The 23,884-nt window shown below is 43.3% G+C and overlaps 1 long non-coding RNA gene across 2 annotated transcripts in view; it reads left to right on the top strand.

Annotated features, from left to right (window-relative positions):
- LOC118002909 overlaps window positions 1-23,884 on the top strand; it is a 197,579-nt gene that overhangs the window by 15,474 nt on the left and 158,221 nt on the right. For both annotated transcript variants that reach the window (XR_004677216.1, XR_004677218.1), the window contains exon 2: window positions 1,480-1,656. This is a non-coding gene — a long non-coding RNA (uncharacterized LOC118002909). The remainder of the gene's footprint in view (window positions 1-1,479; window positions 1,657-23,884) is intronic.

Here is a 23,884-nt window from a genome sequence, read left to right as displayed (position 1 = left end):
AAACAATTTACGTAAAAAATATCAAAATCCCAAACTCATTAATGGATCCAATTCTTACTAACATTCCTTTTTCCTCCTACTTGTCTTTATTTTTGTGATGGTTTTGGGCTTCCTGAAGTGAATGATGATTTATCTTGAACAAAATAGAATTTGTTCTTGAATCCTGCTGGTGTAAACACTATGCTGAATAAAAAGAAGTAGATACAAGTCCCAGGAATAAATCAGACTCCTTGCTTAAAAAGCAAGCACATAGTTCAGTTATTTCTTTCTGGAAGATAAGAAAAATCCACAAGGCTAAGAGTCCATCTCCTTGCCCATGTGTAGGACCTCATTCAAGTTATTTGTTGATTTATTTATTTGTAGTAAGATAGGGTTTTTTTCCTCCCTTGCTTCCTTCTCTTCATTATCACTCATTCTTAGAGGGGTCTCTGGTAAGTCAGGAAAAAAGAGACTTTGTCAGCACAAAAGTATATTAAAGTCAGGCTATGAAAGGTGGTGAATATTAGCAAGGAAAGGTGCATTAGAAGTGTTGTCCCTCTGAGACTCTGAAGGAATTAAAATAACCAGGACTCACAGGACAGAGAGAAGCTGATTCACCAAAACCCCCCATCCCCCCGCCCCTGGGGTTTAGACAGGACTTGAGGGAAACAGAGGGATGGAAGAATAATGGAGACATAGGCAGAGAGATAGAAAGGGAGACTAGAGAGAAAAGGGCCTCACAGAGTCCCCCAAAGATAGGTTCTGCAAGGACTGAGGAGTTACTTGATGGAAAAAGTGAGGGGCCCCCTGTGTGTTTGTGATCATCTAATCAGTGGAAAACGTTCATTATGGTGATAGACTGTATACCTAAGGTAAAATATAATTGCTGTCCAAACTGATACCTTTTTGCAAGTGAAAGGGGGCAGTACGGATTATGCTGATCCAAGGGTAGACTGGGACTATCTGGCAAGTCTGGACATACATAGTCACCTAATGCAGCTATAACCCCTCTAGACCTCATGGATATAACGAAGAGGTTAGACTCAATCAAAGCACAGTTATTAAGCACTGATCTGTCCAGCACTGTGCTTGGCATGGAGGATACAAAACTGAGCTCTTCTGTTTCTATCCCAGATGAGTTGTTGTATCTGTGGCCAAGACTTTCATGACATTAAAGAGCAAGGCAAAATCTTCACAGTCCAGTTCCCCAATTACGATGCTTCTTAGCAGGGATTGTGTCTGTGGCTTCCTCCTGGTCTTGTCTGCATGGTGGTGGCCGCACACCCTGAAGCAGGATGAGTCAGAGCAGTGTCACTTTGTTCTGCTTCTGCCCCACATATGCTGGTTTTAATCAAATGAACGCCTAATCCTGTAGTGAATTTTATTAAGCCCTTTGCCCTTCCCCATTCCATCTGTTACATGTCTCATTCTCTATGCTCCAAATGGAATAAGCTGTATTTTTTCTCAGACTTTTTCCCCTCCGTGTTTGATGTCTTTCAGAACTAGGCCTGGAGTCAAGAATTACAATCAAGCTGAAGTGGGTCTGACTAAGGATTTGCAGTCTCCTGAGTCACTTTGTCTAATGCAACACTTCTCTTATCAGCAAAGTCTCCAGTTTTGATGGCGTTTGATGCAGTGTGCTGGGGAGCTCTGCAGTTGGTTTCACAGACCTTCCTGGTAGGCTTGCAATTACTGTCTCCCCAGGCTGTAAAAGGCCCTAGGGACACATGGTTCTGGGGCATCCACTTGGATCAGCAGCTCTATGCTGCAGAGCCCAGATACCTGCCAGCGGATGCATCATAATCTTGCCTCAGTGGGCCTTCCTAATTCTTTTGATTTATTTGGGTATTTTACTGTCTTATTGGCCATATCTTCGTACACATCAAAACCCAGCTCACCTTGAAAATAGGCTTCAGGGCCTGTGTCTTGGGAATAGCAAAAGACTATAAACAAATCTTCCCCCAAGGAGCATATTTCTTTTTATTGTAGTTTCTCTCCTTGGCAGGTATGATAAGGTTTTTGTCTAGAGGAATGAAAAACATTTAAGAGGTGTTGATGGTATGGCCAATTACACATTTTGTTCTCTTTGAGCAAGCATAACCCTAGATACCTGGGTTCTGCCCCTCTTTTGTATTATTTATTTCATGTCTGTGTAATTTTCCCCATTTTTAAGTTCCTGTGAGGGGAAGCTTCCTGTGCCTCTCCTCTTTCAAGCCGTTCTTCACCCTATCCTACTACACCCTAATTCTAAACCCATTGTTTCCCACAGAGGAGGTAATTGATAAATGCTTCCAAACTCAATAAAGATCTTTGGCCTGTAAACCAGTAATTCCCTTATTTGATGCTGTCTGAAAGACTCACTGACAGGGGTGCCTGGGTGGCTCAGTCGTTGGGCATCTGCCTTCGGCTCGGGTCGTGATCTCAGGGTCCTGGGATCGAGCCCCGCATCGGGCTCCCTGCTCCTCGGGAAGCCTGCTTCTCTCTCTCCCACTCCCCCTGCTTGTGTTCCCTCTCTCGCTGTGTCTCTCTCTGTCAAATAAATAGATAAAATCTTAAAAAAAAAAAAAAAAAAAGACTCACGGACAGATCCTTAGAGGGAATGCAGGGGTTAATGTCCTTTGAGTAACAAGGCCATGCCAAAGGTGTGGAAGATAGGAAGGTCACTCCATGTACAGTCCTGTGGGGATGTTTTGCTACTACAGCGGCTGAATCTTCAGGCCTCTAGGGATGCTGGTGAAGCATAGGGTTGATACCACATCCAGTCTTTTAACTCTGTTGCTTACTACTGTTGCTATTTGACATATACTCACAAACCTGCTTTGTGGTAGGTGGGAGGAAAGGTGTCATAAACCTAGGAACACTCAGCTAAACTAAAGCCCAGGGCATGCCTTAAAAGAAGCACCCAGAATCCTCAGTTGCTTCCCAAACCAGATTCAAATAGGATGTGCCCTACCTTGAAATAGGAATCAAACCAGCCTAAAAAACCAAAGGGAGGAAGACATGGGGCAAATGGCCATTTGATTCTCTACCTCCTATTCCTTATTTTTTTAGTGTTTCAACCCAGCTGTAGCATGCTTTGTACCCTATTTGACACTTTCATGTTGCTTCTCTCTGTTGGTAGTCAGTGGGCTTCTGGTCAGCCGGGGATGATAATGCTTTATTACTACCTCTGGGTAAAACTCTGATTGCCAGGAATTCTATTTGTGTGTGAGAACAATCCAAATTTCTGCCTCATTGGGGGTGGGGTAGGTGGGTCAGGATTGGCTATTATGGACAGATGGTGAAAGTTCAAGGCATTAGGAAACTTCACATGAGTTTCCAATAGAGAGGAAGTATACAAAGTATATTATAATAACTTTCTCTGTTTGGAAAGTAGATGCCCTCTTGTTCAGGGCTAAGTGGTGAGAAGCATGAGAAATTGTTTTCCATTTATGTTGTGATAGCCATGACTTTAGAAGGCATTGAGGTGTCTACAGGGCCAACTATATGGGGACATGCAGCACATGCTCTGTACAAAGTCTGCCTCCAGTTAGGAGGAAGGGGTGATGTTTGGTCATTTGTCTGCCCAGAGGGGATACCTTTCTGTAATTCTAGTAATATGAAGCCTTCTAGTCATCTTCCTACCAAGAAGAGGGAAAACTATCACTGAGATCATGTCTCCATCATCAAATCACATTCCTAACTCAGCAAAGACATAGAATATAGTCTTTTGATTCTAGATTGGTGTTCTTTACCTAGCTCCATCATTTTGCTGTGTGTGTGACTAGGGGCAATCAGAGATGGTGGGTATTTATTTTTTAAGATTTTATTTATTTATTTGACAGAGAAATAGAGAGCACAAGTAGGCAGAGAGTCAGGCAGAGGGAGAGGGAGAAGCAGGCTGTCCACTGAGCCGGGAGCCTGGTGCAGGACTCGATCCCAGGACCCTGAGATCGTGACCTGAGCCAAAGGCAGCCACTTAACCGACTGAGCCACCCAGGTACCCAAAAATGCTGGGTATTAAATTTCTTCAGGATGGCTCTTCCCCCTACTCCTTTTCTGAACCCCAGTCTTTTAAACTTAAAAATCTAATACCCCACATAGCTACTAAATGCAGGGTTTCTGGCTCCTGGGAATACTGGGTGATCAATACCAGTTGGAGTAACTTAAGCAACAGCTGAAAAAGCCAACAGAAACTTAGAGTTTTGTAATCTAGGATTAACAGCCAGTTGGGACTTCTTTGAAGTGTAGAGATAGGAAGAAGATATGTTGGCCCTGGCTTGGTAGAGAAGGGAGTGAAACATTCTGGTGAAAGTGAATACAAGCACAAGCCAAGTGTGTTGGGGACAGATAGTTTCTTTGTGTGGCTTGAACTTAAGTTTGAGGAAAGGAACTGAAGTTCAGAGACTTGACCTTTTAAACTCAGGTCTAAGAGAAGCAACGATATTGCAAGTTCCAAAGGCGTGGAATATGTCTTACACATTGTAAGTGTCTTTGCAGCTGTCAAGGTACTGTTTTTCCTTTGGTGGGCACTCAATAAATGTTCACTGAATTGGATTGAATTTCCCAAAGATAAGGATGAAATTGGTGGAAAGCCCTGATTTGGGTATTTTTCAGTCTGTTTTGTCTACATAATTCTGTGATTCCAGGAAGGCTAGGAGGCAGGAGAGAAAACATCAGGTTTGAAGATCAAAGAGATTCATTGTGGCTGGAACATGAAACATGAAGGAATTCTGGTGAGAGATGAGGCTGGAAAAGTATATGGAAGCCAAGTCATGCAGAGTCTCCTCAGTTGGTTAAGGCATTTGGACTTCATCCTAAAAGCAGAGTGGAGCCACAGAAGGATTTTAGTGAGAGGTATGACATGCTTAGATATAAATATTAGAAAGCTCACTGGGTATAGCATAAAAAATGAATTAGAAGCACTCAAGTAGGGACAGGAGAACCAGTTGGTAGATATCTCAAATTTGGGAAATGATGATTTTAACCTGTACTAGGCTAGTAGCAGTGAGAGTGGAGAAAAGTGGTTGGATTCAAGAGAGGGAATTGACAGTTCTTGAAATTGATTGGATGTGAGGGACCTTGGGTGGGGAGGAGCAAAGAGTGAAGGAGGATTCCAAGGTCTCTGATTGGGCAATGATAGAAAGTGGTGCCATCAACAAGACAGAGAACAGAGCAAAATAAAAGGGTATTGGGAAGATGATGAGTTCAATTTTTTACATGTTGAGTCTGAGGAGCTTGTGGGACATCCTAGAGATGTGTAGTTGGCAGTTGGACGAATGGTCTGATGTTTGTTTTGTTTTGTTTTGTTTTTTGAGAGAGGGAGCGAGCGAGCAAGCACACATGAGTGGTAGGGGCAGCGGGAGAGGGAGAAGCAGACTCCCTGCTGAGCAGGGAGCCTGATGCAGGGCTCAATTCCAGGACCCCTAGATCACCACCTGCGCTGAAGGCAGACACTTAAACCGACTGAGCCGCCCAGGCTCCCTGGGTCTGAAGTTCTGAAGAGAGATATCAGTTGAAGTACAGACTTGAGAATGATGTAGACATGGGAGTAGATGAATTTGTTCAAGGAAATACCAACATGTAAGGGCTTGCCAGAGTTAGAAGGGTGCATAAAGAAACCTAACCATGAGTGGTTAGAGGGATAGGAGGCAAACACAGAGGCGTGCTTGGGGAAAGAGAGAATGTAAAAAAAGAAGGAATGGTGCAACTTCTTCACCTTTAAGTCATCCAATCTCTAGGTTCCTAATACTTCACATTACTTTGGTCAATAAATCCTAGATTGGGGGGGAAAAAAAGCATATCCAACCACTACTGTGTAAATGATAGAGCCCAAGGTCGTTGGTCTGTTTTATTTAAACATGTCTAGGTTCTGCTCCCTCTGAGGGTTTTACTTATACCAGAGAGAACGAGAAGAAATCCTCTTCACACACTTTACAGCTGCACTAAAAGTAGCCAGCAGGGAAAGTGACCTATAAATACTATGCGCACATTAAGGTAAGTACATTTTTTAAAAGTCATGTCTTTTGGCTGTGGTCTAACGTGATGATAGGTGGAAATGGAACTGAAGAGTGACAGGGAAATATTAATGGAAGGTGACACGCAGTCCTTTGGCCTTAGAAAGAGTAATGGGCTATATCTGTTCCCAGAAGGAAAGTTTGATGAATAATGATCTTGATATACATTTTAAACATTCTGACAGTGATGTAATGGGTGCTACTTTTACTCTTTGGATAGTGGATTCTCTTTTGCTCTGGTTGGGTCTACTCCTTCAAGGCTGGGTAGAGGGCCACCTAAGGGAAAACTGGCAGAAGCATCACGACTCCTCTGTTCCGATCATAGGCTGTGGGTGCCGTAAAAGGCATGCTGTAAGAAGCTGTAGGTGGGTGCTATAACATCAGGGCCTGCTTTTCCTGCAGAGGAAAGAGAGCAAATCCAAGGTCTCAAGAAGGCGTACTTTCCCGAAACATCGCCCTCCCCAGGTTGCTGAGTAAGAGCTGATGATTCACATTTAGATGCCCCTCCACCCGTACCCCCATCCTAACAACACAAAAGTTGAGTCAAGCTTGAACTTTGCTAAGAAAACAGTTTTGCTCTTTTTAGTCTTAGCACTGGCATCTACAGACAGACTCTGTGGGAAGGCAGAACCCTAGTTACCTCCTCTCCAAGCTGTTGCAGGAATTTCAGACCTCTGCTTGCCAAAGCACTTTTACGGAGCTTGGGGTTTTTCTGTTTTGTTTTGTTGTTTTGTTTGTAGTGGGGTGAGGAAATGCCTTTAGCCACTCCCTCCCCTTCCTTCTCTGGGTCTCCATTTTTCCCCCTCCTAACGTTGGGTCTGAATTGGGGTTCCTTGAGGTCCCCCAGGCCTAGTTTGTGTCTCCACCAGGGGGCCCCAACAGCAGAGAGCTTGTCCTCAGCCAGGCCCTTCCCTGGCGAGCTCAACTGGCTCTAGAGGCCTGCTCTATATTTGGACAAGGCAAGTCATGATATGTCAGTCTATAGAAAGGGAGCTTGTTTGGAGTGGGAACACACAGGAAGAGGCTTCGACACTGAAAAAGCACATACCCCCCTGGGGGCTGGGAGGAAGATAAAGAGACCCAGTTGCTCTATGTGGTCTAGAAATCAGGATGGTTAGATGCTGCCTGGCCCTGCTGGTGCTTTGCCTGATTCCTTGGCCTTATAAGTTTGTGTTCACCTGTGTGAAGTGGCTCCCGGTTTAGAGAAGGGGTATCAGAAGCAGACAAACCTAGCTCTGTTCGTTGGCCGATGTGTGACTGAGTGAGTTGTTGGACTTTCTACACCTCATTTTCTTTATCTGTTAAATGAGGCTGTCTTATGGGCCTGCCATGAGGGTTAAATGAGAAAATGAATACATAAAACAGCAGTAGAGTCTGGCTTTGTATGTGTGTGTGTGGGGGGGGGGTCCTTCCCTTCTCCCCAGTCCTCCTCCTTATTTTTACCTTTGCTCACATTATTCCCCCTTCCTGGATCATTCTCTCCACCTCTATAAATTCCACTCACTCGCCGTGCTCAGGTCCTCCTGCCTGTTACAGTTCTCCAGTCCTTTTGCTGTCCCAAGCAGGCCATACCTGGCTTCACATTCTGGCAACGACCTTCTTTCTTAACATTGTTTTGCTGATTCTGCCCACCTAGACTACTGCTGCCCTCTGAGGGAAGGAAACTGTCAAATACTGGTTCTCTTTCTGCGATACCTGGCAAGATGTCAAGTGCTTAAATAGGCCTAAGTAACATTTGAATGAATGAATGCAGAAAGTTACAGGGAAAATGAGGGGGCAGTGTGTACTGTGGTTAAGGCCTGAATACTTAATAGCCTGCCTGGATTTGAATCCTGGTGCTATCAATTATGAACTTTGAAACTCTAAGAATTGTTGAATCTCACTGTTCCTCAGTTTTCTCATCTGCATAATAATGGCAGTGGTAAAAATAGTGCTTCTCTCTTAGGTTCGTTGTGCAGATTAAGTAAGTTAGATTTGAAGAGTGTTTAGATCAGTGCCTGGCACATGGTGCTATGTAAGGACCCCTCCATTATTATTTTAAAGAACATGAGTTTAGGATTAGACAAACCTGAGTTCAGAGCCTGCTCTACTGCTTACTAATTGTGTGACCTTGGACAGAAGTTATTCAGTTTCTTTGTGCTCTCATTTCCTTATCTGTAAGATAGGGATAATACATCTGCCTTATAAATTGTTGTGAAGACGAAATTGAGATAAGAGCCTAGAACACAGTATGTGCTTGATAACTGGTTGGTTACTAGAAGCCTGCTTCAGTCTTCCAGAAGCAAGAATTTGAGATGACTGCGTGAAAAATCATTGTGGTGGCCCAGGCCCCATTTAGGAAACTGAAAACTGGGGTTTGCCCTGACTAGAAGGGTTGAGAAAAGAGTGGAAACAGGGGTTGTGGGTGTATTGCAGGAAGGGCTAGGGAAGTTACTTTGTGCCGGTTGCTAAGCTGTATCACCAAAATCCTGACCAAATTAGGTCATTAAAAATACATTTGGAAGGAGCTAGAGACTTTTGCCGGTGTGAAATTCCAACACAGGTCCATGCAAGTCACCTGTGTGTCTTGGATTATGTAAGGTGTTTCTTATGTTTTGTCCTTACGTAGCCAGCTGTGTTACTGTCATGGTGACGCTGTAGGTGTGAGTGGAGATGTGCCATCCTCTGCCAGCCAAGCGGGTCTGTGATTCTTGGTTCCCAAGAAGGTGAAATTTGCAAGCTCAGAACTTGTGTATCCGAAGGGGGCCACTTGGCCTCTTCTTCTGAAGCCAAGTTGGGACTGAGAGAGTCCCAATTTCTAGGGTTTAGTGTATTGATTCTCTACGAGGATCTCGTTTGGTGCTGAGTGATGTTTTAGGCCCCACCAGGATCTATGTGCCCTTATAACCTCTGCCGGCACGGAGTGGCTGTCTGCTCTCTACCGTTCAGGGCAGAGGGGATCTGAGTGGTTTCCGTCAGGAGCCTCACTAGGTCCATTGGCTGTGCAGGGAGGAGTGGGGCTGGCCGTGGGGAAGCGAAAGAGAGGCAGGCAGGGTGGCCTTGACACTGATTACTTCTTTCACAGGTGTCTTTGCTGTGTTTGAACCACAGGACTAGGGATTTAAACCTCTCCTCCACCATCTGGATCTGCATTTAGATTTCATGACGTAATCTTCTCACATCCCTTCTCTCTCTCTGCTGCCTCTTCATTTGAATTTAATGCTAACTTCTGCAACGCAATAAATTCTTTGGAAAAGAGATGTAATATATTTCTACCTCATATTATAAATTTGTTGCATATTTGGAGTATCATCCCACCACCTCAATCAACATCTTGGGGCTTTGTCAGCAGTGCCCACAATTGGTTTCAAATATCAAGTTCAAAGTACCTATTTTATTTTTTCATTACCACAAAGTTCTTTATGATTATAGCTTTATTTCCCTATATTCAAATGGGAGGACTCTTGATTAACTTCATTTTGCAGAATAAAATTCAGATATGGGAAAGTTCAAAGAAGGCAGTTAATTACATTCCAGTGGTGGGCCTGGCTACAGCAGTTCAGGGGTATCAACCTGGCTCTGCACCTGAGGAATTTAAAGAAGTATGATGCCCAGGTCTCACCCGAGCCGATGAAAAATGGCAGTCCATTAAGGAGGTGTCAAGGGAAGGACTTTTCAGTCTTTTCAGGTGAATCTAATGGGCAAACATGGTTGAAATCCCTGCTGAATTTACTAAGGAGGCAAGATGTCATTTTCACAGTTAGAATTAGGAAATCACGGGATTGATGGTAAAACACAGTTCAAAAAATGTAACTGGTAATGTTAAATTAAAACTTGCTTTATGCTATTACTTTTCAAACCAACTAGCATTTTGTTTATGAACGTTTTTGGATAGCAACAGGTACAAGGGTTTGTCTTTGTGTTTTTCATTTTAAAGAATAAAACTTCAAGGGATTAGGACCAGAAATGCTCACCCATTGTTTATGAGGACCTTACTGAATGTATTGGTGTGTCTCGTGCTGACCTCCCCCCCTTGTGTGCTGTCATTAGCATATAACGGTGCTAACCTTAGTGATTTCCAATGGGGTTGAGCAGAGTGCCCCTAGGGGACAATTCAGAGGGGCTTTCTCAGAGTAAGGCTTTTTCAAACTCTACCCCATATCACATCCCCCAACCTCCCCGTTCTGATCTGTTCCCTAAGGGTCCTGGTTAAGTAATACTGCAGTAGTCAGCCTTCGTAATTGATGGGAGTGTGTCTTTTGGCTACGTGAGAGCAGAAATTAGGTTGAGAGCCCCTTTTCTTAAAAGTTTCCCTGAAATGTCAGGCTAGTTGTTGCAAAAAGCTGGGATTAGAAATTTTTTGCATTTTGTCTGAAAGTCTGATGCATCTGTAGTTGGGATTCTGTCCCTTTTAGGAATAGAGTTCAGAGCAAAAAGGAAACCATTCTGTTTGCCCTAAAATGGTACCTCAGACTGGCTGAGTCCCTCTTGAACCACTTTGGGATTCTTCAAGTTTCTAGCTTGGCTGGGTTGTTTTTGGAGCCAAAGAGAGTTCTAGTCATTAGCATTGGTGAGTTGTTGCTCATTAGCATTTGTGTGAACCAACAAAGGGTGTGAAACCCTAGTTTGGGGTGGGGGGGAGGGTGAGAGGATTGTTTCTCCTTGGATTAATACCAGAGTTATTTCCCTTGGTGCAGATCCATTCTTCTCTGTGTGGGAATGTTTAATGTTCATACTGTTAGGTGTGAGTCTCATTCAGAGAACTTCTTTCAAATATACATTTTTCTCAATTTATATTAAAAAACCTGCAAACCCTACAAAATACTCTTTGTCATGATGGTTTGCTCAGAAGTTTGAAAAGGCATTCTGCTGTCTGAGAAGAGTTTTTCCTGCAGTGCAGGTCCGCCGTCATTCAAGCAAAGAGTTAACTGAGGCCAGAGAAGCTTCTCTGGCAGCCCGCAAGCTTTGTGCAAGAGCCAAGCTGGGGGCTGGGAGAGGCTGATATTCATTTGTTTGTGTATGAAGCTTTCATTCCCAAAGTCTTAGACATCACATACCAGGAAGGATGATTGTGAAAAGCAGGGACAAACTCAAGTGTTTCCCGGCTGTTCTGGTTGCCTCTGATACATTTAATTCTGCCTGACAGTGTTTGCCACTTGGTTGTCTAAACAGAATTTTCCTCTCCAGTGGTTAAGTGAGGGTTAATTATGAATGTCCAGCAGTTGTCATAAATACTGTTATGTGAGCCTGTGTGTTAAATGAGTCATAGAGTAAAACCTTTAGTTTGGACATCTTCAGCCCTCCCTTTCTATCGCACCATGTGTAAGCTTTACCCTGGAATTATGTAGCTCAAAGGGGTATGATGGTCTTTGATTCCGAGGAACTTTGCAGAAGGGCCGTTCAAGAGGCCCAACTAGAAATGTCTCCCAGGACCCTGAAAGCTCTGTCACTTCCTTCTTCTCCTTGTTTCAAGTTCCTGGGATCTGTATATAGCAACAGCACCCCCTAGTGTGTGACAGGGTGAGGAGGGGCTCCTGGTTAATGCACTGAGGTGTTCTGTCTTCACAGAGTGAGCTGTGGGAAACAGGCGGCTTGCATTTATTCAACAGTACGGCTGAGCCTAGATATGCAACAGCGGCGTGTCTTCTAGGTTTTGATAGCTGAGCAAGGAAGAGAGGGACAGCAGGAGGAGAGGGGTTTAGATTATATTACGAAGATGTGAAAGCTAAGGGGAGCCACAGGAGTGTATCAGGTCACTAGGGAAGGGAGCTGTTCCTATGAACAATATGCCGTTCTTGGAAAGAATTCAAAGCTTGGCCTCCTGCGTGGAGAGGAGGATGGATAGGGCCTGGCCACAAAGGCTTTCCACTGCTGACTGAGCCTGGGCCTGCAGAGGGGCCAAAGCTTTCTTTTAGAGTAAAACTGAAATTCCAAACACTCCAAGCAGCAGCTTAAAGGCTTCTAGCGTATAAATGATCGCTAGGTATTACCTGACAACAGAGTTTTGATCGAAGGAACTAGGCTTAGGTACAACAGGGAGCAAAAGCAGGGTAGAGATGGACTACAGAGAGAAGGGAGGAAGGATGCTTCCTACCTTCATTTTGTTCATCTAACAAATATTTATTGCTGTTCAGTGCCAGTTTCTGTTTCAGGTTTTAGGGATACAGATGTGAATAAAACAGAGTCCCTGCCCTCGTGAAGCTTACCTCCTTTACAGTTGCTAAGGGGCAGGTCACCACAGCTCAGTTCTCTATGTTTACATTTTAAAGTGTGATTTATTTCCAGGCAGAATGTGACTTGAGGATGTGGAAAGTACCTACTGCTCAAAATTGTGTCTGCCCCAACCGGTCGTTTCTGAAATTTCTAAACTCGAACCCCTCGTTCATTAAAGATGTGCTTTCTGAGAGAACTAATAATGAAGCCAGCTGCTGTGGCCCCACGCTTATTGTCTGGTGAGAATGAACAACATAACAAGACTTCGAGGGACGAGGCTATTGAGGGGTAGAGTTGTAAGTCTGGCACTGGCAAGGCGTGGTCTTGGGGAGTCCATTTTTCAGGGCTGAGGTTTCCTCATCTGTAGGCGCAGCCGTATTAATTCCTCTGTCAGATACTTTCTAGCTCGAACATCCTATTTTGCATGGCAGATAGCATCCAGGAGGAGCATGAAGCACCCCTGAGAACACTGCATAATTATTTGGGGGTGGGAGCAGGACCAGATTAGACACAGAAAAAAGAGAGGGAGCGTGGAGAAGGAGTGTGGTTTGACAATCAAATTTGGGCTATTTAAAGAATGTTTCTGGGGCATTTATTCCTGGGTCCAGTTTCTGACTAGAAAATGCCTAAAAGGGAGGGTGGTGGTGTGGATGTGGTTGTTGCAGATTTGGGGGGAAGCACGATTCCTTATACTTTCATAGGTCAATTAAGTTTTGAAAATTATCTGCGGAACTCCTGGTCATAGATCATACACCTGAGCTGCAGCTGCTGCTGTAAAGAGCTTCGTGGGATGGAATTTCTTGTTTTGTAGTGTTTTTCCTTTAACTCTCCTGTTCAGGATAGAAATGGAGTTCCACAGGGTGATGTTCTTTGAATCCTAGAGAGCAAGTGACCTACTTACTTACTATTGTGCCTGAAATATTCAGTTAGAGTGCATTTTAGGAAATACTTTTTCAGCTTGAAATATGATTTTGCTTTTGTGAAAACACACTGTAGTAGAGAGATACCCTTTTGGTTTTCTTGGCTGTTCTGACCTACTGTATAATACCTTTGGGTCACTTATGTGACTTCTGTCCTTGGAACAAGGCAATATAAAAGCCATTGGCTTTTTTAGAAAAGGTAATTCATAACTATTATCTACCTGTGTAAACACATGTGATGATGAATGAAAACTTTGATTGGGTTTAGGAATTTTAAAAAATGCATGAGTTGTATGCAGGGCTCTCTAACAGCTAGAACATGTTATCCTGATGTTTGCAGTTTACTGGTCAGGCTTTCTTGACTTTGTGGTCCTTGTCTTTGCAAAGAGTCCCAGCCTCTCCGTGAAGAGCAGAGCCCTGTGTAAACAGGATTCAGGGATGGAATGTGGGTGGGGCTTTTTATCTGCAAAATTTCTTCTCATTCATGGCCAGCTTTTAAAGAAACAAGACAGAACCAAATGAGAGGCAGAAACCTTGGGTGGCTTTGGAGTTTTCTATGTGTGTGTTCTGCCATCTGCTGGAAAAGGATCACCAAGCTTGGAAAGCTGACTGGCAAAACTGAGGAGTGCGTGCATTCCTGGCTCCTCCAATCTCTCTCCCAGGGCTGGGCAGAGAACAGCAAAGCTCATAAATTGCCATGATGCACTTGGATTTCTGTTGGATAACCTTAATTCACAACTAGAGTTGTCCCACGGGGATTTCCCCACCAGTTGCTGAGCTCAGGGCCAGTTGCCTCAGACCCAGGCTGCTTTGGGAGCCCGAATCAGAGCATCCTCTGGCCTCATTCCTCTGGATACCCAGTGTGTTGACTAGGATTGCCTTGAAGTACTTTTCCCTGGTTAAGTGGAAACAAAACAAAATTTTAAATTCAGAATAGGGACCAGGGTGGCTCATTTCATTGTGATGTCAGTACAAGAGGGCCAGCTGACCTACTGAGGAAAGGAATGCCCTTTTTTCCTGAGATTAATTTCTTTACTTTCTGGTGTTTTACAAAATGATGGTAATGGTTGAGAGTCATCACTTTAAACATATATTTTCTTGGCAAAAGAAAAAGCAACTATAGGTCAGTTCCCTAATTCTTTAAAAACATTTTCTTGTCTATGAAATCCCAATGTCTGGGCAAATGTGGTTTTGTTACTCCCTGTGGTCTCACCTTTCCCTTCATGTGACAGTTTGAGTGGAAAAGTGGGGTCAACAATCCTCAATTATAACTTCCATATTTTCCCTGGCAAATTCTCCGTGGATTTTTCTGTGCTGTGACCCACATAGAAACGCAAAAAATAATAGTGTGGTAGAATGAGGATAATGTCTCTTCATTAACTGGGTCGCTACTTTATAGATGAATTTTCGTCTGTAGTGAATGTTTGGCCTGGTTTCGCACCCCTTTGGATCATTTTCTTCCTCTGGAGTTCTGAGTGGAATGTGACCTTCCTGGCTGGATATGTATGTGGCACTCCCAGGGGGAAGACTTAGATTTTTGGCAGTCAGACCCTCCAGGCAACTGGGACAGGATGTGGAGGTCTCGCCTCCCTGTTTCTTACAATTTCTCAGAGGCATATAATACTTTTGAAGGATTTTTAAATGGGAATATGACATTTTAAATCTATGATTACTTAAAAGATTCTAGTAACTGAAGTAACGAAAATTTCTTCTTCATTAAAGGTTATAATTACAGAAAAGTAAATTATTTTCCCAAAGTGTTTGAAAGTTTTAATTCAAATAAAATAATAAAGCTTAAAGAAAACAATAAAAGTGGAGCTACTCTGATTGAGGTGGGCTTGGTACTTGACTCCATGGAACCTGAACTGAAAATTGCTAGTGTACAAAAACTGAATTGAAATTTATTTCTGAGAAGATATTTTGTTAAGAGGGCAGATAGTTGAGATCTGAGTAAGTAGAGGCCGAGAAAATAAGTTTGTACTGAAGCCAGAACATGTGGTGTCTTCATTGGAAAGAGACGTTCCCAGAGAATAAACTTTCTGGAAATTTATCTGTTGATAGCAGCTGCTTCTGAACGAGCAAGGACATTCAGGATTGCAGGGTGGACATTTGGACACACACAGAGGCTTATGAACTAAAGGCCATGCGGAGAAGGTGGAAAAATCCTCCCCCGTTAAATTATCATGGGCCAGATTGTTAGAAATATGTCCAAGAAGTGATTTCATAAAACTTTGGAAACTTGGCTGAAAACCCTGGTAGATCTTTATCATCTGGTAAATATTTAGAACTTTGTGTATATTATCTTCAAGGAAAAGCAATACACTGTAGAAATTATTTTTTTTCAACAAAAACAACAAAACACTGCAAGATTGTTAGCTTTTTAATGAGAATTTTGGTAAGAGAGTAAGTTTTTCCGGGGGGGATGAGGTCTTATTTCTGATAAAATTAGATTGAAGGTGACTAGATTGAAGTTTGCTATGATTTTGCTTATTAACTCAGCAAGGTCTGGACATATGGTAGCTTCATTTTTCATCACCTGGTAGGGGTTTTTTTTTTTTTTGTTTTGTTTTGTTTTTAAATTTTCTTGACTAAAAGAGCTTATGAGATTTCATCATTACCTGAATCTTAAAATCTCAGTATGTAACTAAATGGCAGTTGAAAATCTGAATTCTCCGATGTCATAGGAGACTTGGAAAGCAAAAAGGTAGAGTTAAAGGAATAATACTTCCAAAAGGGAGCAATCAAATGTCAAGGCCATAACCTGGTTTCCTCAAATCATAGCCTTCTCTCTCTCTCTTTTTTTAAAGGTGATTTTTTTTTTTTTAAAGATTTTATTTATTTGTCAGAGAGAGAACATGAACACAAGCAGGGGGAGAGGCAGAGGTAGAGGTAGAGGAAGCAGGCTTCCCACTGAGAAAGGAGCCCAACGTGGGACTTGATCCCTGGATCCTGGGATCATGACCTGAGCCGAAGGCAGCTGCTTAACCAACTGAGCCATGCAGGCGCCTCTCATAGCCCTCTCTTAATGATACTATCTTGAGGCGCCTGGGTGGCTCAGTAGGTTAAGCATCTGATTCTTGATTTCAGCTCAGATCATGATCTCATGGTCATGAGTTTGAGCCCCTCATTGGGCTGGGCCTGAAGCCTGCTTAAGATTCTCTCTCTTCCTCTCCCTCTGCCCTTCCCTGCCCCACCCACCCTCTTTCTCTCTCTCTTCTCTAAAATAACTATATATATGTATATAAAATGTCTTATATTTCATTCCCAGTGGGGTTCACACCTGTCATCTCATTTGTCTTTCAAATATGCATTAAGGTAAATGGATATAGTAATCATGCACCTGTGATACAACTTGGGAAACAGAATCACAGATAAGGAGTTACCTTCCTGTCTCCCTTTTCTGCAATTCATTGTTCTGTTGGTAATAAGGATAATACAGATGTCAACCACTAACTATATGCCGAGCACTTTACATATATCATCTCTTTTCTCGTGAGGTACGTATTTACCTATTTTTTTTCTGATGAGGAAATGGTGGCTTACAGAGATTAAAAAACTTGCTGGAATTTATATAGCTAGTAAGTGGCAGAACTGGAACTGACCCAGCTCTGACTTCATGACCCGTGTCTGAAACCATTACACCATACTACCTCTCCAGTAATATGCTACTGAGAAAGTCGCTTCTGCAGGCCATTTGAACCTAGCTGTCTATGTCTGAGCTCCCAGCCCAGTTACCCTCCTTGATGTCCAGCATACAGAGAAGTCAAGGAGTTGATTTAGACCTCCCAGGAAAGAGTTCTGCAACAGGGTCCTGCTCTCTAGCTAGGGTCCGCTGTCCCTGGTAAGACCCTCTCTAAGATGTTTTGAAACAATATGACAGAGACACTGTACGTGAATATGTGAGGTCTTTGTAAAGCCCCAATAAACAGTAACTCAGTAATGGCTCAAGGCCTAAACAGGCAAGCCAGAGGCCTCAAACTGGACATGCCTACCCAGTGTGTAGGCAGGCATCATCTCAGTCTTTATTCCCATCCCGGCCTCTTCCCCTTTCTGTTGACTTGGGCAGAGTCCCAACTTCTCCTTACAAAAGATCAAAACTAAGACTTCTTGGCTGCCCAAATCAGATCGTCACTAAGGTTTGGCCGTCTCTCAGAAAAGACAGGCGGGGTTGGCCTGAACTTTCCTCCCTTGTATTCCAGGAAATTAAAACTCCACTGAAGGACCTTAAAACCAACAACTGTCTCCTTCATACCATAGTTACGGCTTTGACTTAAAAACTGAATGTACCTGATTGCCAAGTAAATGGCAACTTTGGGGATACTGTCCAGACTCCCCAGCTTTTAAAGCATTTATCTTTAGAAACCTAACCCTTTTCTTTCCAACCCTAGGCCTATATAAATGAAATTGTTTGCGGTACAGTTTATTCTAAAATAACTTTTTGGATTGCTATTGTTTGTTCCCCCCCAATTTTTGTTTAAATTCTAGTTAGTTAACATATAGTGTAATATTAGTTTCAGTAGAATTTAGTGGTTCATCACTTACATATAACACCCAGTGCTCATCAAAACAAGTGCCCTCCTTAAAGCCTATCCCTGTGCCCACCTCCTTCCATCAGCCCTTAGTTTGTTCTCTTTCATTAGAAGTCTCTTATGGTTTGCTTCCCTATCTCTCTCTCTCCTCTCCACCCCCCAACCCCTGACTGCTACTGTTTTTAAATCCTTTGTTATTTTTGTTATTTTGTTGATTATGAATTTTCTAGAAGAAATGTTTTTGTAGAACACATGTACTTTGGATCATGTTTGTGTGAAATTTACCTTAAGGAAGGTGCCTTAAATGCCTGACTGTACTATTGCTTGGAAGGAGAAAAGATATCTAAGCTCTTCATTTCTCTTTCTTTTTGATTCCGTGAGCTAGTGAGAATTAACTTTAATTTCTCCTATTCCTCAAAAATTCAAGTATTTCAGCTACCCAGCACAACAAACTATCACAAAATTTTAGAGGAGGAAGGGTGTGGTCAGAATCCTGTCTTCTTTCTCCTAAACACAGTCAAACAGCATTTATTTACTTTTTAATTCACCACAGAAAAAGTGACCTTCATTTTAGCCACTGCATATAAACAATATGATTTCTGACATTCCATTCATTACAGCAAACATTCATTATTTTATTTTTTTTAATTTTATTTTTTATTTTTTTAAAGATTTTATTTATTTGACAGAGAGAGAGACGAGGAGAGAGGGAACACAAGCAGGGGGAGTGGGAGAGGGAGAAGCAGGCTTCCCACTGAGCAGGGAGCCCGACGCAGGGCTCGATCCCAGGGCCCTGGGATCATGACCTGAGGCGAAGGCAGACGCTTAACGACTGAGCCACCCAGGCGCCCACATTCATTATTTTAAATGTCTAGTCTCCAATGTTCATTATGGTGCTGTTTCCTCTTCTGCTTCCCAAGAGGGAAGTAGTGTCACTCACATCTGGCAAATGGGGAAGAGTTAAATAGATAAACTGTGACTCATTAACCAACTCAGCCCTGGCCCCAGGCAGCAGGTGGTTCTTTTGATCTCTCACTGACCTGGGAGTTTTACAGGAAACAGCCCTTGAGGAAGGCAGTTTAAGTGATTTGGTAATTTTGTAAGCAGCAAGCAGGTAAGCCAGAGGATAATCCTTTTGCACCCCAAGACCTCATTAAGTAGTGCTGGGACCACATGTACAGGGGACCCCAAGCATGCAATTTCTGTAACACACATTGTCCAATCATGAGCCATAGAAGTGTAGTTGGTGATGTCTTGCCTATGTCTTAAATCCCAAACTAAAAGAGAATGGTGGACTCTGCACTTCGCAGGTTTTCATATGATATCAAAGAAATCTGTGTCCCTTGGCAGAGTGCACTTCCTTTTGGAATGGGACTTCTAACCCTGCAGAGCCTAGAGTAAAGACCCCCTGGGGGGGTCATTGGAAATGATAGTAAGTGGGGCCACTCTTGCTTCTGCTTCTTGGTTCCCAGACTCATGAATTCTTCCAACTGAAATACAGCGCCATATGGATTTATTACCTATATTGCGTCTTGGACGATGGCACCCCATCCTTGCAGAGAATTGCTTCAAAGCTGGTATTTCAGCTGAACCCTCGACCAGGACACTCCAATGCTCTATCAGGCCAGTGGCTTCTGGCTGGTGCAGTATGTGATATAACCAGTGTATTCCATGGTCATGGATCAACACCACATGTCCTTCATTTTGAAATGCATTCCTGGGTTGCATGCTATGTTTTGTGGAATTCCATGTCTTTGAAATAGGCACACTGTGATCCCTGAATAGTGGTGCTGTTTGAGACTCTGCAGATAGTAAAGCAAACTCACACTCAGAATATGTGTCTACTTGATGAGAACGAATCATTGATCCTTGAAGAGGTACAGTGTCAACTCATCACCAAGTGACCAGTTGGTCTCCTTGAGGAATAGTGCCATATAGGATGCAGAACATTAATCTCTGAGGTTGGAAATTCAGTGATGGAGGTAGCTAGATTGGCCCTGCTAAGTGGGAATCATGCTTTGGGCCCAGGTATAGCTTTCATCTCTGCCACTGTGGGTACACACCCATCTTATGTGTTCAAGGTGGTGAATGATAAAGGCTGACTCATGTCAACTGCCAAGTCATTTCGCCTATTTAGTCGTTTAGTGCCTATTCCATGGTAGATGTTTTCTGATGGGCATTAACATGTGACACAAAAATCTTTACACTTCATGCTCACAACTATAAGTCCATTCACATGGATCTTTTTGTCTCTGATTTTCTGGTATCTTTTCCTTCTAGTCCCTGACCAGCCAACTGCCCCTCTAGCTTTTCTAGTCATTGTAGTAATTTTGTTCTTCCAGCTTCTGTGCTGCCACCTGGTCTCTAGGTGAGGACCCATCAGCCCTATCACTATCAACAAGCCAAGTTTTGTGACTGTCTCTGGTACCCTAGGGTCTGGCCTCCAGAGGAGAGCTAGCACTAAAGTTCTTAGTGATGCTGGGTCCTTTCCCACTAGTAAATTCCTGACAGCCTTTGTAAATGAAGTGTCCTCTTGGGTCCTCCATGAAAGAGAATCCTCTGGTGGGCCATTTGGCATCATAGAATGCCACATGTGATGCTGAGATGACCTAGTGCTCCTTGTTAGGAGCAGGCACATCCGCCATGCAGGGAGACGCTACAGAGGGTCTCTCTGCCATAGGTAGCCGAGGCCACCTTCAAGAGTCGTGCTGCTTCCCTCCAGTATGCCTGCTTCCCTTAGCCTCTGTATCCTGCCTTCTGTTGCCTGCTGTGGTAACTCAAGCATTTCTGCTTTCCTAGGCATAGGCTAAAGTTTCCTCCCCAGGCTTCTAGAGGCCACCCTAATAGCAAGTTTGCTCTTCCCTGTGGTCCTTGCCGGAGTGTTAAATCTCATTTCCCAGGAGAGTGCCCCCAAGTCAATTTATTCTTGCTTATACAGTCTCCTATTCCTCCCCCCTTGATCAAGCACCCTCAAAATCCAGCCATGGAGGTTCTCTTCTGGGCTGTCAGGACATGCTGGCTAATTCTTACAGTGCCTCTCTGACCAGTTCTAGCTTGTCACCAGCGATCATGCAGGAATTTATCCCTGGTTATCCATTTGGCAGCCAGGGGACAAGGTCGGGCCACTCGTGAAGGTGGCCTGTGCTGCCTTTCTGCGTGGGGCATGTGCTCACTCCTAACGCGGGCAGTGGGCCATCTCTGGAGGGGAGTCTGGAGAGCCATAATCCTCAGGGGCTGTAACCCAGCTGCCCCCGTATGGCTCCCAGGTTTTTCCAGCTAGAACTTTTGCATAATAGACCTGTCTTGACTAAGCATTTAATTGTTTTTGAGGCTTTGCAACTATTTAGTCCTCGGTTTTCTCCTCAGTTGTATCTACCCTTCCAGTATGGGAGAAAAGGGCCTCTTTGTAAACCACCAAAAAGATTTTCTGATTTTTATATTTAATCTTTAACCATTATTAGGTGCTGTCAGGTTGTTCATTATCCCCCTGCAGAGCAGTACAACTTAATAATAACCAACCAACTCTACTGTCCTTTTTATGCATTGTTCCCTCCTTACCTTTCACATGTCTCAATCTTACTGGCAAGGGCATTCCCCTCCACTGGGATGTGTTCCCATATTACTACCAGTAAACTCTTTAGTAGCTTTCCCGCCACCTTGTGCCAGGGACTATCCATGCCCCACAACCACTCGGGATATGTTCTTCTTTGTCAGATGAGAAGTGGATGGTGCAGTTCAAAAATCCTATCTTACTGCCTGCCTTCTCAGCCCATTCTTGCTACTGGTTATGTCAGTTCATGTTCTCTGGATGTAAGATACCAAGAAGGAATTGGGAGTGCAAGGGACTTAAAGGGAGAGATACTTGTGAAGGATAAAGGGTAGTGAGAGCAGGAGTAGAAGGGAGAGCCTTTGGATGGCACCGTCAATCTGAAACCTGTGAAAAGAGAGGGGGAAGAAAGGAGGGAAGGGTAGGAAGAGCCTGAGACTCAGCATAGCTCTAAGAAGATCTCAGCAGGCAGATAAGGAACCAGAGTAAAGATTGCCCTTAGAGGCCTCCTGCCCTAGCAGGAATGGCCCCACTCTGGAACCCCTGCTGTGCACAGTCACTGGCTGAGCATGGTGCTGGGAGCTCATGGCCTTGGCCTGAATGATGTCTCGAAGCCTGGAAGTGTGTCTGCTGGAGACTGGCAGCTAACTACATGCTGTGCAGCAGGGAGATCTGAATGGCACCTCTCCATGGCTGCCACCTCACTTCTCTGTCTCTAGTCTTCCCTATCTTAATGGCAGCAACTCCTATTCTTAGGTCAAAATCATGGGCTCCTTGTTTATTCTTTTCTTTTTTTACGCTCCCCATATTCAATCTGTCAGCATAGCCTGTGACCAAACCTTCAAATTCTACCTAGAATCGGACTACATCTCTTTACCTTTACCACATTCCTTGATGTGAAGAGACACAGGGAAAGATGGCCATGTCCAAGGCCTAGAACACCTGAAGCTACTAGAAGCCAAGAGAGAGACCCAGGACAGACCCCTGCCTAGGGCCTTCAGAGGGAGCATGGCCCTGCTGACCCCTTGATCCCAGACCTCTGGCCTCCAGAACGATGAGACAATAAGTTCCTTTTAGTTAAGCCATCCAGTTTGTGGTTTTTTGTTACAGCAGCCCCAGCAAATGAATACAGATATCATCTCTCATTTGGATTACCACAGGAGCCTCCCTGTTGATCTGTTTGCTTCAGCCTCTTCCAACAGAGCAGGAAGAAGGATCTTGTTTAATGTGAGTCATATTATGTCACTCCTTGGATCAAAAGTCATCCAGAGGATTTCTATTTTAGAGTAAAAGCCAGAGCATTTACATAGGCCCAGATGACACGTGTTCCAACCCCTTCCCCTTCCTCTGACCTCCTTTCTTCTTGCCCATCCTGCTCTAGCTACCTACCTTTATTTCTCAAGCAGCCAGCCTCCTGCCCCATAAGGGCCTTTTCATAAGCTGTTGCCTTCGACTACCCTTCCTCCAAATGCCCACCTAGCTCATTGTCTCACTTTTCCCAAGTCTTTGTTTGGATGTCACCTTCTTAAGGAAACCTACTCTGACCACCCTGCTTAAAATCACAGTCATTACCCCCGTGTACCTGATCCCTTTTAACCTACTCTATTTTGTTCTTTTCTACAGTACTTATTACTTACTATAGGATATGGATTATTATAATTATTTCTTATTATCTGTCTCCTTCCACTAGAATGTTAGGCTGTGAGGGAAAGGATTTTTGTTTTACTCTCTGATGTATCTCAAGAAATATAACAGTGCTGGGGTCCTAGAAGATGCTTAGTGTTTGCTGGGTGAAGGAATTGGCTTTCCAGGATAGGAAACAGAATAGAGTATTAAACTCCATAGTCTGGTAGCACAATAAATCCCTCCACAATTTCATTTCTGGTTTGAATCTTGTACCCCCAACTACCAATCTTCATTCACTTAAAAAATATCAAAAACATTCTGTGTCAGGCACTGTATCAAAGAGGAATCATGTTTGGTCTCTGCCTTCAAGGCCTCTGAGTCTTGTGGCTAGAAGCAGACAAATTCATGTCATAGATTATCTTTTTTTGTCATCCTTCCCCCCCTTTTTAATATAGAAATAAAGCAAGGGGTGCTTGGGGGTGGTGACAGGGCCAGGTACATTTATGGTGCTTCATTTAATCCCAAGCAGGCTTTTTTTGAGGGGAAGTTGAAACCTATGTCAGGTATCATATGTAGATTTAAAATCTTCCCTCCCCTGCCCTGTATCTAACCAAACAGTATAGATTTCTCATGAAAAAGATGTCATTATCTGGACTATAATGACTAACTTATTTTAAAATGCAGTGATGTTTCTATTAATGAAAAATTAGGGTCATTATGCATGTTTCTGACTAATCCTAACTACCTCCAGGCCAATTTCATGAAAACTTGTAAATAAAAAGTGCTGCTGGCAGATTTATGCAAAAAGAAGCCTTTAAATAGGATTCGTCTAAGGCTGGTGAATGCAGTGAAAAAAAAAAACTAAATTAGGTAGTAACCTATTCATAGTCTTATGAAGTAAGATAATAGGTATTTATAGTTTTATTTAACTTAATTCTCTGAAATTTCTTTTATGATCTGTCAAAAGATGTAACATTTAAAAGTAGATCTGTGACTGAGAGGCTTTGAGTTTTATTTAATTGAATTTTTAAAAAATAGTTCTTGCTGTTTTATCTTTGACGTGACCTAGAAATCTTGAGTGCTGTCTCAAGGGAA

Source organism: Mirounga leonina, unplaced genomic scaffold, assembly GCF_011800145.1.
Source record: "Mirounga leonina isolate KUSES-001 unplaced genomic scaffold, KU_Mleo_1.0 Mir_86, whole genome shotgun sequence".
NCBI lineage: Eukaryota > Metazoa > Chordata > Mammalia > Carnivora > Phocidae > Mirounga > Mirounga leonina.
This window is presented reverse-complemented; position numbering and strand designations above follow the sequence as displayed.